Source organism: Diabrotica virgifera, chromosome 4 (genome assembly GCF_917563875.1).
Source record: "Diabrotica virgifera virgifera chromosome 4, PGI_DIABVI_V3a".
NCBI lineage: Eukaryota > Metazoa > Arthropoda > Insecta > Coleoptera > Chrysomelidae > Diabrotica > Diabrotica virgifera.
The window spans coordinates 115,780,735-115,793,178 of NC_065446.1; positions in this window are offsets into that span (position 1 = coordinate 115,780,735).

A 12,444-nucleotide genomic window follows, 5' to 3' on the forward strand; every position below is an offset into this window, starting at 1 on the left:
CTCATTAAAAACCAAAAATCAAACAGGAATCTTTTGTAACCCCAAGGAGTTTATTAAATTGGCAGGAAACAACGAAAAGAAAAATGGAGTTAATTTAAAATTTGTGGATGGATTTATCAACGAGAAACCAATTAAAATTATGATAGACACTGGATCTGAAATAACATTGGTCAACAGAAAACTAATAGAAGAAGTTAACTTAACAAATTTAATTTACAAAATACCTAGGGTAAATTTAGTGGGCGCAAACAAACGGACATTGGCAACTATAAATGAAGGCATACGAGTAATAGTACGACTGGGTAAGAAGATGTATGCACTACAATGTGTAATAATGCCAAACATGTCACATGACATGATAGTAGGAGTTGACGAATTGGCAGAAAAAAATGTAGTGATAGATTTTAAAAATAATACGATGAATCTAACAGAAGAAAAAGAAGAAGAACAGGACAAGGAACAGGAGAAACAAAATACGGACGAATCAGGTAAAGAACAAACAGTGGAAATGAATTTGGCAACGAAGCAAGGACAAAGAAGAAAAGGGAGAAAAAGTCAGAAAAATACAAAGGAAAATGAAACCTGTGGCTCCTCAAAAGAAGAGTTGAGCCCAGAAGAAGGAAAATTGAGAGTATCAAAAGCAAAAGAAAACTGGGATTCCTCAAAAGAAGAGATGAGCTCAGGAGAAGAAGAAATAAAGCTAACAAATGAGAGCGAAAAAGATATGATCGAAACAGTGGCATTTGAAGAGGAGGCATATGAAAACGAGGATGCAGAATACACGGTAAAAGTATGTGAAAAATCTGAGGAAAAAGACAGAAGATTGATATGGGAAAAAGGGAAAGACAACATAATAGCCGACACTCTAACACAGGATGAGGACACTGAAAATAAGGAAACAATTACTCTACAGGTGGGAATAATTAGAGTAATACAAGAAGAAGGGGTATAAGACGTAGATTAAAGTAAGGAGATATACAGGGAGTTGGTTTTGCCTCGAGAAAATTTATTTAAAATTGCAGATAAATTTTATCGAATACAAGGCGGGGATTTGTTATATTTCTATTTGATATGAAAATTAAATTTTGATAATTATAAACAGAATTCAATTTAATATAAAATATTTTCAATTTTCTCAACCACGGGCATATAAATTTAGAACAACCTGTATACAACAAATTGTCATATTTAATTTTAAGAAGTGATTAAACGAAACTCGGGAAAATGCGCTTAGAATAAACAAAGTGAATGGCGTACCATTATCGTTGTTCGCGGAAGGTTCGATCATTAGCCTATGCTAAATAAGACTCAGTTGAAATCGATAATAGGTCATTATCGTTGTTCGCGGAAGGTTCGATCATTAGCCTATGCTAAATAAGACTCAGTTGAAGTAGATAATAGGTCATTAAATTTTGTAAATAGTAGAAAGTAATTTTAGAATGGGAATTAACTATTTTTTTTTGAAAACCATTAAGCATATTTAGAAAGATTAAAAATTGGTTTTGAGGAATACTGCGAATGAGAGTTGGTGGTGGAAGGTTGATTTGTGAATCTGGAAGGGATATTTAGAAAGTAGGGGAATGAATGACAAATAGAGAGCAGAATGTTTTGAGCTGTCGAGAAGTGAAGTCCAGTAGTAGACGGTAGTGTACGGAGAGTGAGAAAGCCGGTGTAGTTCCGTGAGTGTGGAGATCTATCGTGGAACGAGAGGTAGGCCAGGTTGAGAGTAAAGAACCTCCTTGAGCCAAGAGTGTCCCGGTAGCTGATTGCAGTTTCGAAAAAGGTAGAACACAGCATCACGACAGAAGCAGGAACGAGAGCTATACGAGCTAATCTTCAAAGGAGAACATTACTGAAAGCCAGGACGAGGTTTTGATCGCAGCCAAGGATAGCAGGAAACGGGTCTTGTGTGTGAAGACATTCTCAGTTCACCAGAAAAAGGTCAGTCTCATTTGTTTGGACATGAATGTATGGGTTTTTCGTATTAAATACCACATTATAAATTGAAGAACATAATCAATAATATCAGAAAAGCTTCATCAAACTTAAATAGAATTGTTGCTAATAAATCCTAATAGTTAAATGTTAATAAAAACTTTCAATTGGAAACCAAAAGGAAATAAGATTCCCATTTGTAAATGTTATGTTTAAGAATAATAAGATCTAGCACATATTAAGCAGTGATTGCCATTTAAATAAAATAAACAATATTTTGATTATAATTGTAACCCATATGTGTGTATTATTTTACTCTTTTCTTTCCTATCCCGATTAGGAACCATTGAGAAATACTGAGAAGCCAAGTAAGTAAGTAATTAATTTTATAATTCGCCCTGAGATTGAAAACATATTGATATGTGATCTGGTTAATTAATTAAATTATTATTAATGCATTGATTAAATTAAATGACAAATAAGAATATTATCTCATATCAATAATCAAGATCACATCAATATATATTTATATATATATATATATATATATATATATATATATATATATATATATATATATATATATATATATATATATATATATATATATATATATATATATATATATATAGGATCCGCCGTTGCTAGTTAGTTTCCTTGTTCTATCAACATTGACCGGATCCTACTGACTGCGCCAAATGTTAAATCACTAACTTCTTAATTGACTTTTTAAAAAAAGATTTATTTCACAAATTACACTTATACTTTGTTCTATGATAAATTGAAGTAAATAAAATTATATAATGCAAATATGTTACTAGCGAGAAACTAAAATGACGAGTTAAAAATAAAGTTAAAGTTCTAAATTTATAACCTTCCTACAAAATGTGGAATCGGCGTTTCCCACGAAAGGCCAGCTTTGGTCAGAGGTTGATGTCCATGCATGGCCAGCTATCTCTATGGGAACGCTTGCTGAAAGGATGATGAAATAGGAACTGATATTGCGAAACCAAAGAGCCGGTAACCCTTGAGTGGTTCAAGGTGACTATTTTCACATATAACAGCTCCCCTCATTAGTGAAAAGTCGATGCCTTGCTTCGACTTTTAAAGTTCGATTGGGGTTTCTGATATTTCTTCATTTTCTGGGCTTACGTCTGGTCTTCTTTTAAAGGTTAATCCTTTAAGTTTCTGTTTAATGGAACTGCTGCGATTTGGTGAAGGTGGAGGCGAGTCTTGCGGATAGTTCATGGCAAGTCTTGGAAATCTTTTGCGTCTACATTTGCAGAAGATATATACAAAAACTAGAATGATAATTAATGATAAAGACAATATAGTGAACCAAGGCAAATGTTCTTCGATGAATGGTTGGTTCATGATTCGGTCGAGTTCTTCTGAATATTGGTCCAGCTTGTGTTGTGCAATGTTTAAATCGTCTGTATTGATCTTGTTAAGTTTTAATGGTTTCAAATTTGGTATGTGGTTTCTTCCTTCGAAATGGTCACAACATCTGTATGGGACAATAACTGGATGACTTCTGTAGGTTATATTTGGATATTTATCGATTTGATCTCTGGCGTGGACTCTGGTACTTCCAATAAATGCTGTACATTCAGGTAGTAATCTTAGAATTGTGTTTACTTTGATTGTCTGTGTACTGATGTCTTTTCTTGCACACTTAATTGTAATTGGTAATGGATCGGATACTGTTATTAACCATAAATTTCGGTCAATTTCTTGCACATTGTAATCTTGTGCTAAAAATGTTGACATCTGACAAGTTTTTGGTAGAACGCTCACTGGTTTCAATAACTGGGCTTCACAGATAGTATCGCTGTCTATTGGATAGGGAAGAATATCTGTGCACATTTTTTGGTTTGGACTAATTGATTTGCATTCTTCTCTGTTTCGGGGTAATACATACGAAATTGAATCATCATCTCGCGCTATATACTTATGTATTGTAGAAAGTGTATGAAAAAGACCAGTTTGATTATCTAATATTGGTATCGAATATAAGTGGTATAAGGTATAGATTTCGGGGTCGACTAGGGGGATTTCTAGGACGAATACAATTTTTGAATCCAGTTGATATGCTTGAAGCTTTATTATATCAATATACTGGGCTATATTTGAGGTATAGATGGGTAATGGTAATACATTATTTTGTAAAGATTGTGAGATAATCTTCAATGAATCTAGTAAATCATTGGGAGAAATAATTGAACTGTGTAAAATTTGCAATCGAGAAAAAGTGATGGCATTCAAAATGTCATTGAGATAATTTTCTAAAAATATGTAGCTTTCCATTAACGATTCACACAAATTTAAGGTTTGTAATTGTGCACGGTAAAATGAGATGTCGTCAGCAATGTCTATAAGAGTAGTTTCGATATCGTGTAGCGTGTAGGTCTTTGTTAAAAGTTTGTTCGTCTATTTGTAATTTTTGAATAGTGGTGTTAAAAGATTTTATGACAGAAGTTGTAACAGAGATTTGATTTTTTAAGAGTGCTTCTATTTGATTTTCATCTCTAGTGATCCTATTTATACATTGATTGAAATATTCACCGTCTGATGCGTCCAAATTTCCACTAATAGATTTCCATAAGGTTCCAATACCATTGATTAATCCTCGTTTTTTGCGTGGATTATAGGCTCGTGTATAGGCAATTACTTCTCTATATTTTAAATTTACGGAATTTGAAATTTGTCTGATCAAACTGATATGTGTTTGTACCTCGGATTGAAATGCAAGTTTTCTTGGTGTATCGGCATTAGTAAATTTATCTAGCAAGTTTTCTAAGATTTTGTCGTTGTTGGATATAGCAGTTTTTATAGGGAGCAATTCCTTGTAAACAAGTAATGTCCATTTATCATTAGATATTCGAATGGTACCTTCTTCGTGATAGAAGATTCCGACTGTATTATTTATGGGAGAGAGGTGAAATTGGGAGTAGGCGACTGAAAGTAGTCCATAGAATCTGTAAAGAAGAAATTTATTCAAAGTATGGTTTTAGTCTGTCAAAATTTACTTTAGAAGTTTGATTCGTTTGGGGATTTAGGATAATGGCAGAATTTGTAAATAATTCTTGAATTTGAAAAGGTCCATTAAATAAATTTTCAGATTTTGATTTTATTTGGGATTCTTTTACATATACCTTGTCACCAATTTTAAAATCGGGGCGTTCTGTTGAAATATTTTCATCAAATCTTACTTTAGCTTTTTCTTTTGCTCTTTCTGTTTTCTCTCGGGCCACTTTATAAAAGTATTCCATACGGTTATTAAGGTCTCTAACATATTTGCTAATTAGGCTTTTTTGATTATATAGGGTTTCTGGTGGTCGTCCTGCAGTGTGTCCAAAGACTAGTTCGTACGGCGTGAAACCGTGTGTTTTGTTTTTTGTATTATTGTAACATATCACTGCATAAGGGAGGATCACGAATGGGTGATCATTGGGATTTTCGGATTTATTTGCTCGGATCATTTCTGATAGTGTGGCATGGAATCTTTCTACAGATCCATTGGATTGTGGATGATTTACACTAGAAAATGTTAGTTTTATATCATAGAGGTTGCATAGATCTTTAATTATGGCATTTTCGAATTCTCGACCACAGTCACAATGTATTCTTAAAGGTGTTCCGTAATGTTGGAAAAATAATAGGAGTGTACTTGCTACGGTGACTGCTTTTTTATCGGTTAAAGGGTATGCTTGAGTAAATTTAGTTAGTTCATCTCTAATGGTTAATGCATAGTTTCTAGTGGGATATTCAAATATGTCTATGTTGATCCTTTCAAAGGGCGTTTTCGGAGTTTCCGTTATAACTAACGGTCCACTTAGATTTTTTCTGTAAATTTTAACCTTTTGGCAAATTTCACAGGCTTTTATATATTTTTCGACATCTTTTGCTAAGTTCTTCCAATTATATTTTTCTTTTATACGTCTAACAGTTTCGTTTATTCCTCTGTGCAAGTTATTTTTGCCACAGTGGTAATGTTCTAGGATTTGTGGGGTTTCGTCTTCACTTGCCTGTTTAACTACATTTTGGCAGATTTTTAATTTAAGTTCTTTGTCCGCAAATATATAGGAAAATATTTCTAGAATGGGAAGTTCGAGATTATTTTCTATACAATAGGTCTTTGATTCGTCAAATTGTTCCTGGTTCGCATAAAGTATGAGAAATAAGTATGACATTACTCTTTGTGGATCGAAAGGTAATGGGATAATGAAATATTTTCGATCTTTTACGGTTTTACTAGATACGATATTGATCCTTCGGTTACTGTATTCTATATTTTCTTCAAATATGTCACCCATTATTTTTTCGTGCAGGTCCTCAAGTTTGTTCTGCCAGAAAAAGGTAACGATATTCTTGTGAGATTTGTCTAACAGTTCTGCATTTGACGTTTCTACTTTGGAGTAATCGATAATGGATTTTGTTCTATATAATTCAAGAAACTTTTCGAATTCTTCGGACATCTCTTCTATTCCTTCTTCTGTGTCCTCTTTTTCTTCTTCGTCTTCTTGGGTCTCTGTTTCATCTTTGTTAGATGCGTGCAGGGCAAGTTTTGATTGAAAGTCTGCACAGTCCTTAAAATGGTTTATTTTTATTCGTGAGAGTGCATCTGCGTTTCTGTTGATTTTTCCTGAACGGTGCTCTATTTTGTAATTATATTCTTCAAGTTTTAGGCGCCAACGTGCTAGGCGGCTTCCTGGGTCTTTGATTGAAAATAGCCATGTAAGAGGTCGATGATCAGTAATAAGAGTAAACTTGCGACCGAAAAGATATGGTCTGAAATGTTTTACTGCCCATACTATGGCTAGCAATTCTCTTTCTATTGTGGAATATTTGGTTTCTGCACTGCATAATGTTCGTGAGGCATAAGCGATTGGCAGATCTTTTCCTAATGGGCCTTGTGACAAAACGGCTCCAATTGCGAAAGCACTAGCGTCAGTAGTAAGTAAAAAGGGTTCCTCAAAATTTGGATATATGAGAATTGGGTCTGTCATTAGAATATTTTTAAGATCGTTGAATGCTTCTTTACATTCGGTATTAAAAACAAAAGGGACATCTTTTTGAAGTAATTTAGTCAGTGGTTTGGAAATTTTGGCAAAATTCGGTATAAATCTACGGTAGTAACCTACTAGGCCTAAAAATGATTTTATTTCTTTAGTTGTCTTGGGTTCTGGGAAACTTTTTATGCATGATACTTTGTCAGGATTTGTTTTTACTCCATGTTCTGTTACGATGTGTCCTAAGTATGCGACTTCTTTTCTTAAGAATTTACATTTATCTGGTTGTATCTTCAGATTTGCTTTCCTTAATCTTTTAAATACTTCTGTCAGTCGTGATATGTGCTCGTGAATGGTGGCTGAATAGATGATTATATCGTCCATATATACTAAACATCTTTCGTTCTGAATTCCTAGGAGAATGTTATCCATTACTCGTTGAAAGGTGGAAGGAGCATTCCTTAACCCGAAAGGCATACGAACAAATTCGTAATGTCCGTTGTCAACTGAAAAGGCTGTTTTTTGGATATCTTTTGGATCAATTTCAATTTGGTGGAATCCGGACGCCAAATCTAATGTTGTAAAGTACTGACATTTTCCAAGTTGGTCCAACAATTCTGAAATTTGTGGGAGTGGATAACGGTCTTCTGTTGTAAGTTCATTGAGTTTACGATAGTCAATAACGACTCTCCATTTCTGTTTGCCAGATGCGTCAAGTTTTTTGTGTACCACCCACACTGGACTCGACCAGGCACTTACTGAATGCCGAATTATTCCTTGTTCTAGCATTTTTTTGGTTTGTGTCTTGACTTCTTCTTTGTGAACCTGCGGATATCTGTAAGATTTCGTGTATATCGGTTTCGCGTTGTTCGTTTCGATTGCATGTTTAATTTCGTTCGTGAATGTCAGCTTGTCACCTTCTACGTAAAATATATCTGAAAATTCCGTACAAATGTTTAGAATTTGTTCCTTTTCTTCTGAGTTTAAATGGTCAATTCTCAGTTGTTCTTTAATTATTTGTTCTCTGTCTATAATTGGATGTTCGCAGTGATTTTCGTCGTAGGTGAAGATTGTCTCCAAGTTTTCTATAGGTTCGATAGAAATATTCGAAAATTCGATTACTTTTGGCATTGCATTAGCATTAATGACAGAAGTTAAAAAGTCTCCATTTTCGTCTACATGGACTAATGCGTGAGGAATTCGAACTTTTTCGATTTCTTGGGATGACAGTACTGCGTCTGTATTGGATAGGTTGCATTTTAATTTGAATATTTGCTCTGTTCGGCTATCAATCGAAATTTGGTTTATTTTTTCTTTTATTCGTTTTTTCTCTGGTCTTGGGATGTGTTTTTGTTGATCATGAGTGTTTACGTGAAGTGAGTTGTTACTTTGTTGAGCTTTATTGTTTGTGTTTGATTTCGGATATGTTTGAAAATTATTTGACGGTACTATTTTTGTAGGAAATGTCGCCGGAGTATTTTCTGTGGGCTTATGTGTGTCTTTTCCAACTTTATGCAGGGTAAGGGTTTTGAAATTTGTATGAAGTTGTCTGGTTTTAAGGTCTATTACACATTCGTAGTGGTCTAGGAAATCTAGGCCTATTATTCCGTCAAAGTCAATGTCTAAGTTAAAAATGAAAACTTTGTGGGGGTTATCATCGGTAAAGGGAATAAGGACAGATTCTGTAATTAAGAGTTTTTCGTCGGTTATGCCTTGAATTGTAACATTTTCTGGGGATCGGTTATGATAATTTCGTGGAGTATTCTCTTTGAAAACTGTAATTCCTGCACCGGTGTCAATTAGAAGTTTAAATGTATTCGTAGCGTCATTAATATAATATAAGTTTTTAGAGCTCATTGTGTGAAAGGGGCTTACAGGAATTTCTGTTCCGGAAAGTTCACATTTGGATCGAAATTGTCCAAATTGAGGGCTTGGATTTGTTGTTGTACGTTCATAATATCGGTTGAAAGGTTCGTATGTACTGGAGGATGGTTCTGATTGGGTAGCGAAAGAAAATCCTGATAATTTTCTAAATCAGGTGTATCATTGGTATAATAAGATGTATCATTGGTATAATTAGGTGTATCATTGGTATAATCGTAAAAATAGTCAGGTTGGAGATCATTTTCTGTATAATAATCTCCATAAGATTCTACGAGATCATCAGGGTATTCATTAAAAACATGGGCTCTTTGTTGAAAATTTTGGAAATTTGGATTTCTCTGAATAACAGAGTGGCGATTTTGCGGTTGATTTTGAGAAGGGAAAGTCGATCTCTGTGGGTTTAAATTTTGTTGATTGGAAGAGTATTGGTTTGGATTACCTTGATAGTTTTGTGGTATATTGTTATATTGGTTGGAAGAGTATTGATTTTGATTATTTTGGTAGTTTTGTGGTCTACCATTATATTGATTTTGGTAAGAAGGAAAACGTGAAGAGCGGCATTCGCTACTTAGATGGCCAATTCGTCCACAAATTGTGCATTTAGAAAAATTAGATGAGGTTCTTCTCATCGGTTGGGAAGGTTTTGGATTATTTTGGTTATCTTTATTTGATTTTTGTGTTTCGAAATACGACAACTGAAGTTCACGTCTGATACGGTTACTAGCTGCAATAAGATCAGGAGGGTTACTAGCCCTAATGATTTGTCCTAATCGGGGTTCTAGTCCAGTTAAAAGAGTATTCAAAGCCATAGAGTCAATTAGAGTGCATTGGGCTTTCTTTTGGTCTTGTGTTAGGTCTGATTTTTGGATTGAAGCGTGCATTTTTGCATTTAGAACTTGTAGTCTGTTGAAAAAGGTTAAGGGTGATTCATTTGATAACTGTCGAAGTCTTTGTAGATCATGGATTAAAGAAGTGAGATCTCTACTATCTCCGAAATGAAGGTTTAGTAAATTTTTTATGTCTGTATAAGAACTTGGTTTTCTAGAGTTTATTAATTGAGCTGCTTTACCTCTTAGTTTATTTTTAATGTGAATCGTTAATAAGATACGTTGGTCTCCCGAAGCCATTCTGATTGCGCAATCACATGCGTCTAAAAATGTGGGGAGAGAGATTGGGTCTCCTTCGAATTCAGGAATTATGGAAAATATTTCTGAAAGTTTGTAGGGTTCAATTTCAGCTTGGGTTTGTGAACGTGTTTCAGGCATTTTGATAATAATATGTCAGTGGAAGTATAAAAACAGAATATACAAAATACGAAAAGTACAATATGGTAAAATAAAATAAGGTAAAATATAGTAAAATATGGTAAAATCAAGTAAATATGGTAAAAATAATGTAAAATATGGTAAAAATAAAGTAAAATATGGTAAAATCAGGTAAAATATGGTTAAATAAAGTAAAATATCGGCGAAAATATAATATGAAATCAATGAAATGCGTAAATAAAAATGATAAAATAATAAAAAGTATGTAATAAAAAAAATATTTCGTTATTAGATAATCAACTTGGCTTGACTTACTGTATAGTCAAGATTATAAATTGAAAATAGTATGATGTATGTACGGTATGCTTGCAAATATTAAAATATTAAACGAGATGATTCAATAACTTACATTAACAGAAACATCGAGGACGTCTTGTTTTCTAACGGGATCTGCTACCAGGGGCTTCACCAGGTGTTCCTTCCGTAGTATCCAGTTGAATGAGGACGGCTCTAGGTTCTTTTTCCGTTGAGGGATAAGGATCCGCCGTTGCTAGTTAGTTTCCTTGTTCTATCAACATTGACCGGATCCTACTGACTGCGCCAAATGTTAAATCACTAACTTCTTAATTGACTTTTTAAAAAAAGATTTATTTCACAAATTACACTTATACTTTGTTCTATGATAAATTGAAGTAAATAAAATTATATAATGCAAATATGTTACTAGCGAGAAACTAAAATGACGAGTTAAAAATAAAGTTAAAGTTCTAAATTTATAACCTTCCTACAAAATGTGGAATCGGCGTTTCCCACGAAAGGCCAGCTTTGGTCAGAGGTTGATGTCCATGCATGGTCAGCTATCTCTATGGGAACGCTTGCTGAAAGGATGATGAAATAGGAACTGATATTGCGAAACCAAAGAGCCGGTAACCCTTGAGTGGTAGAACACCCGATATATATATATATATATATATATATATATATATATATATATATATATATATATAAAATGAATAATTTTGGGGAATGCAGTCAATGTGTTTTGGGCTGATTAAAAGAGAAACACTTTGAACTTTTGTCGAGCTTTCGATATATATATTTATATATATATAAATATATATATAAATATATATATATATATATAGATATATATATATATATATATACATATATACATATATATATAAATATATATATATATATATATATATATATATATACATCCTACTATCAATTTGGCATCGATACATTATGCATTTACCATCGATTTGGCATCGTCTTGCAAAGTGGCATCTGTATATCGATGCCACTTTACACTACCTTAATAACTTTATTCCTGTACTTGCTACCAGAAGTCTAATCAGCTCGGTAGTTAGAGATTTGATTCCTTGATGTTACTTTAATATATCAGCTTTCCTTGTTTACCTCTTACTAAGTTATATAAGTTTATTCCATAAAATGTTTGAGTCCAAAATGATCGTACAGTGAAAATATTATATACATTTAGTTCAGTGATTTACCGTTTTGTCGCTGCCGTTATATACATGAAAACGTATATCCCACTTTCATTATCAATCACTTTGGCATCAGAAATTTGGCATCACTGTTGAATACAATATTATTCACAACGAAAAATAGACAATTTGAGAATGTATATATTATTTTCATAAAGAAATCAGTCTGGCATCATGTTTTATTGTTTTCACCCAATTTTGAAAAAATGTGAAAACTTTGTATTATCCACGTCCGTCTGTCCGTCTGTCTGTAACCACAACTCCTCCGTCAATATACCAGCTAGAATGACAAATGAGGTATCAAATGAAAGCTGATAATCCAAGGATGGTACTAAAGGTGAGATATTTGACCTTGGCGGTCTGTCCGTCGGTCTTTACGACCGCGAATATAACTCCTCCATCATTATACCAGGTAGAATGACAAATGAGGTGTCAAATGAAAGCATATAATCCAAGGATGGTACTAACGGTGAGATATTTGACCTAGGCTGTCTTTCCGTCGGTCCCTCCGACCGCAGATATAACTCCTCCGTCATTATACCAGGTAGAATGACAAATGAGGTGTCAAAAGAAAGCTTATAATACAAGGATGGTACTAAAGGTGAGATATTTGACTTAGGCGGTCTGTGACTCGGTCCCTCCGACCGCGAATATAACTTATCCTTCATTATACCAGGTAGAATGACAAATGAGGTGTCAAATGAAAGCTGATAATCCTAGGATGGTACTAGAGGTGAGATATTTGACCTAGGCTGTCTTTCCGTCGGTCCCTCCGACCGCGAATATAACTCCTCCGTCATTATACCAGGTAGAATGACAAATTAGGTGTCAAAA